The sequence below is a fragment of the Lepus europaeus genome, chromosome 3 (genome assembly GCF_033115175.1).
Source record: "Lepus europaeus isolate LE1 chromosome 3, mLepTim1.pri, whole genome shotgun sequence".
Classification (NCBI taxonomy): Eukaryota; Metazoa; Chordata; class Mammalia; order Lagomorpha; family Leporidae; genus Lepus; species Lepus europaeus.
In genome coordinates, this window is record NC_084829.1 from 119,945,687 (window position 1) to 119,951,681 (window position 5,995).

Consider the following 5,995-nt stretch of genomic DNA (forward strand, 5'->3'; position numbering starts at 1 on the left):
TATTCTTTTTCCCATTCCAAGATTACCTCTACAGGAAGAGTCCACTTAAGAAATTCTGTGAAGACTAAAACTACAAAATATTTCACAGGAATCTTACTATTCAACATCTATAATTAGAGTTCTCTTCTTTCAATCTAGGAAAGCTCCTAAGTAAAAATTACTAAATATCAAAGTCTATAAGGAAAATAAGCCAATTAGTGAAGAATCTATACACATTCAGATTTCTTATCTAGGAGGATGAATTCATATACCTTCTTAATTTATAGTTTATAGGCCAGTGCCACGGCTCAATAGTCTAATCCTCTGCCTGCGGCACTGGCATCCAGGGTTCTAGTCCCGGTCGGGGCACCGATCCTGTCCCGGTTGCCCCTCTTCCAGTCCAACTCTCTGCTGTGGCCTGGGAGTGCAGTGGAGGATGGCCCAAGTCCTTGGGCCCTGCACCCTATGGGAGACCAGGAGAAGCACCTGGCTCCTAGCTTCGGATCAGCGTGGTGCACCGGCCACAGCACGCTGGCTGCAGCCGCCACTGGGGGGTGAACCAACAGAAAAGGAAGACTTTTCTCTCTGTCTCTCTCACTTTCCACTCTGCTTGCCAAAAAAAAAAAAAAATTATAGTTTATAGACTAAAATAGTTTTTATTATGGATCAGAATCTACCTTATCTCTTTGCCAACAGGTATTAAGTTGCAACTAGATGGACGAAATAAGTTCTGATTTTCTATTACACAATAGGATAATATCATTTTATTTTGAAAATAAGCTAAGGTTTCTTAAAGAATAATTTTTACTCTTAGAAAGTATAAGAGTAGATAATGAGGAGTAACTTAATGAAGACAATGAGTTTATCATAAATGTTTCTTTTCTTTTGTGCTAATGGAGAAATTGCAAGGCAACAGTACTGAACCATTGATAGAAATACTGTGTGTAATACTTAAGAAGTCTTAAAAAAAGGGAAATATTTTTAACTGATGCTTTGGGAGTTGAACCCAAGAAGATTACAGATTATTAATTGCATTGGAATTGGCATTTTGTGCACTGAACTACTCTTTGAAAGTGTTCAAATGCTATCATAACGTGTTGACAATATGAAAATAACTTTGTGAAAAAGGACCGTAAAGCAAGGAATTAAATAAAAGCTTTATTATATATCAGGATTCCACTGTCACTTATTCATCTGTGTTTAAATAGTTGAAAATTTTCTATTTTTTTTTCTAAATTAAGGAAAAATAGCAGCATCTATCGTCTTGCAATTTCTGTGTTTTGTTTTATATTGGCTTAATCCTGCTATTAAAATTCCAGAGCTAAAATGAGTATAATTTTATCTGCTCTACTTTTGTGTCTCTGGACTAATTTGGTTGGCCAGGTTGATGAAATAATTGATTTTTTTTTGTTAACAAAAAGTTATCTCAAGTAACTCTAGGCTGAGATAGTCACAGATTTATTTTAATGGGGGTCTGTAGTGGAAATGTTAATTCCTCATTTGTCTGCCTAAAATAGCTATACACTATAACAGAATACCTTTCTCTACTTACAATAATAGTTTACAATCTTCCCTCTGTACAAGATGTACTTGGAATAAGTTTTCAAATAATGGTGACATAAACTGTTGAGTTCAAGAACACTGAACTTGAAAACATGTGCTTTAGCCCAGAGTCCCGGAGTCAAAGCCGGTTCCTAGCCCAGTCCTGTCCCACAGTCGCCTGGCTCCTCTTTCCTTCCAACATGACAGATGCCGCTGTGTCCTTCGCCAAGGACTTCCTGGCAGGTGGAGTGGCTGAGGCCATCTCCAAGACCGCGGTAGCGCCCATCAAGAGGGTCAAGCTGCTGCTGCAGGTGCAGCATGCCAGCAAGCAAATCACTGCCGATAAGCAATACAAGGGCATTATAGACTACGTGGTTCGTATCCCCAAGGAGCAGGGAGTCCTGTCCTTCTGGCGTGGTAACCTGGCCAACGTCATCAGATACTTCCCCACCCAGGCTCTCAACTTTGCCTTCAAAGATAAATACAAGCAGATCTTTCTGGGTGGCGTGAACAGGAGGACCCAGTTTTGGCGCTACTTTGCAGGAAATCTGGCATCAGGTGGTGCTGCTGGAGCCACATCCTTGTGTTTCGTGTACCCTCTTGATTTTGCCCGGACCCGTCTAGCAGCTGATGTGGGCAAAGCTGGAGCTGAAAGGGAATTCAGAGGCCTCGGTGACTGCCTGGTTAAGATCTACAAATCTGATGGGATTAGGGGCCTGTACCAAGGCTTTAATGTGTCTGTACAGGGCATTATCATCTACCGAGCTGCCTACTTCGGTATCTATGACACCGCAAAAGGAATGCTTCCAGATCCCAAGAACACGCACATCTTCATCAGCTGGATGATCGCGCAGTCTGTCACTGCTGGGTTGCTGGGTTGACTTCCTATCCATTTGACACTGTTCGTCGGCACATGATGATGCAGTCGGGGCGTAAAGGAACTGATACCATGTACACAGGCACACTTGACTGCTGGAGGAAGATTGCTGGTGACGAAGGAGGCAAAGCGTTTTTCAAGGGTGCATGGTCCAACGTCCTCAGAGGCATGGGTGGTGCTTTTGTGCTTGTCTTGTATGATGAAGTCAAGAAGTTCTCATAAGCTATTCCCTAGGTTTGTTCCCCTGTAAACAGGCATGTTGTATTATAATCTTGAGCATTCTTGACAGGCTCTTGTCTGTCTTATCAAAAGCAACTATGTGCTGGTTGAAAATGGGAAGCAATAATACTCTTCTGACCAGTTTTCTCTTAAAGCCATTTCCATGATGATGATGATGATGATGGGACTCAATTACATTTTTTAATTTCAGTCACTCCTGATAAATAATTTGAAGAAATAAAAATATACACAATACAAAAAAAAGAAAGAGAACATGTGCTTTAATTTCATAAAATAACCTAGCACTCAGATAAATGACAGTATCTCTCCATCACATTTTCTCTCTCAGCTTTTAAAGAGGCATTGGACTAAATGATCAATAGAGAGTCTTACAGCACAAATTCCAACTTGATCAAACCGTATTCTTGTCCAATTCGTACTCTTCAGTGGCCTCACCTGTAAGCTCTATTGCCAGACAATATTTTCAGTGAAAATAATAGAAATAAATGTAATTTTCATTGGAAAAATCAAATCAGAGTTTCCATTTCTATTTTACTAACTTGATGTACAACCAAGAATGAGACACAGAGACTGAAAGAGACAAGGAGAGACAAGCCTGGGGGAATTACTTAAAAAGCTAGTTTTCTTCAAAATGGCCTTCAAGATTCTCACATATAAGAATGTTTAAGAGGAAAACACACATATCAAAGAAATTTAGTAACTAAATAATAACTTATAAAAAATCTTGGCTATAAACTGTTTATTTATAACTGGATTTTATTATAGGCTATGGCTTAGATATGGTACAAGTTAGTGTTTTACCCTAATTTTTCAAAAAATGCTAAACTAAAATATATGTACAATCATAACTTCTTCTAGTAGGTACAATGTGTTTCTCATTATGTATTCCTACTGGAGAATTGGCTTTCAAAAAATATTTGGTTATGAGGTATGGCAACTCCATTAATCTCCTGGATCCATGAGCTTATGAGTAGCATTGTTATAACACTATTTAAAAGTAATTTCTGAGTACTAACAGTAGTTGTTTCATTACAGTTAGAATTAAAGACTAAGGAATCTTGTTTGAAAGAGCTTACTGTGAATTTTTGCACCCAAAACGTGCTAATTTGCCATTGCAAATATATAACTTAGTACAGTAGTAATTCATCATTTTGAATCTCCAGTAAAGTGAGTATTTATGTCCACATTCTTAAAAATCATAAAGGACACTATTTAATATCTGTTTGTTCTTACAGACCTCCATATACATATTAAGATGTAAAAAAGGTATAGTCATGCAACCTTATTCAGTGGTTTACAAAAAACACTTTTGAGATCAGGTCATGGATTATGATAAACAATCTATTCACTAGTTCATTCATCACAGGAAAATAAATTAGGTGTTTATACATAAATAAATAAGCATACAGGCAGATATGGAATCTAGATTGAAGAGTATTGAATAATGAAATGATTTAATATCTCTACTTCTTGAAGTGGCAGGAAAAGGACAAATTACTCCTTCCTCCAGCTTTTGTTCTATTCAGGCCTTCAGCAAACTGGCTAATGCCCATCCACACTGAGAAGGACCTTACCTTACAAAACCCACAGATTAAATGCTATTCTCCTCTAGAAACACCCTTGCAGACATATCCAGAAACAATACTTAATCTGATACCCCATGGCCCACTCAAATGGATTAAAATATCCCTATCACAAACGGGGGAAAGCATCTTCCCATTCTACCACTGCAGCGCCTTGTAACAGGAAACAGGAGACAGACAGGCCAGGAGGTCACAGCAAAATTCAGAAGGACCATGAAGGACCTATCAGAGAATATTGGAAATTTCCATATTTTTCTGCACTTGCAACTTGATACCTAAATATACTTATTAAAGACTATGTAATTAAGGTCCTCATGTGTATAAATAGAAGAATTTACATAAAATTGAGAATTTATTTAATTTGTGCAAAAGCCCTGGTGCAGTTAGAAGTATGTCACTGAAGAATATTGAATAAAACATAAGAAAAAAGGGGCCTTTCTGATATATGAAGAATAGAATGGAATGTTCTAGACCACAGGCTAATGCCATGGTTTTAAATGGAGAAAGTTGGCAGAAAATACTAGAAAAAAATTAAATATGAATTGTAGCTGCCTTACACATTTTTCTTTCCACTGCATAGGTTTAGCTACTTAATTTTCTTTTAGCTATAATCAGTTTTTCAGCTCCTTTTTAAAAAATAGCTATATAAATCAAGTGTACCCAAGTGACTAGTCGTAATACCAATGGCCAATGAAAACACATCAGGTATAGACATATCCTCTGAGCTTTTCTTCCTCGTTAAAGAATAATTCCATCTTGTACCTGTAACGTTCATGCCTAGAGAACAGACAACTAAAAGAAGCAATGCTTTCATTTTAAATCATCAAAATGATGGAAAATAGGGTAAGATTAAAATTTTCCAGTAGTAATATAATTAACTGGATATATTGACAATTTGATTTACTGAAATCACTAGTTAATATATTTATTTGTTGATTCACTAGAAAACATGAATGAAGCTGTAGCAAGCTTTCTGCTAACTTAACTAAAATTACATAAAAACTAAGTATGTTCTTTTTGATTTAGAGTTTAGCAAAAGATTAGACATTAACAAAGCAAACTCGGGGAAGATTTTGGCCTTGTTGTTAAGATGCCTATGTTTCACATTGGAATACCTGGGTTTGATACCTCATTATAATTGCTGATTCAGGCTATCTGCTAGTGTAAACCCTGGGAAGCAGTGTTGATGGCTCAAGTAATTGTGCCAGTTCCACCCACATGGGAGTCCTGGACTGAGTTCCCAGCTCCTGATTTCGCCCCAATCTTGGCCACTCCAGCCATTTGCAGAGTAAACAAGTAGATGGGAGCTTTGTCTATCATCTGTCTGTCTGTCCCTGTCTCTCAAATTTAAGAAAGGGCAAACTTATGAAAACAATCTAGCATTGTGATATGTGCTATAAAGGCTAAAGGAAAATTCTTATGAAAGGGAATATTCAGCAGCCTGGGTAGACATAGTTTTTGACACAAATGAATCAATGACATAAACAATTTGATTTCATGGAATTTTTAAAAGGATGACTAAATTTTGTATTTCTTATGCATATGTATATATATATTTTTCTTTCGCAATTTTGATGCTAAAACCCAGTCAACTGAACAATTCTTTTTACTTTTCGCTGGTCTTTTTTTTAATACCAAAGATTTTCTGTTTGGTTTTTAAATTTTTCCTCAAAATTAACTGCTTTCCTTGAGCCTTTCCCCAAGCATATTATAGGGCAAGAAGGTGATATAAATTTTTCATTTTGTAAATGTCTTACTAAGAAATTCTGCCAAT

General features: G+C 37.0%; 1 pseudogene; it reads left to right on the plus strand.

Moving 5' to 3' along the window:
• Window positions 1-1,658: 1,658 nt before the first annotated feature.
• Window positions 1,659-2,620, plus strand: LOC133757079 (ADP/ATP translocase 2-like; annotated as a pseudogene).
• Window positions 2,621-5,995: the final 3,375 nt, after the last annotated feature.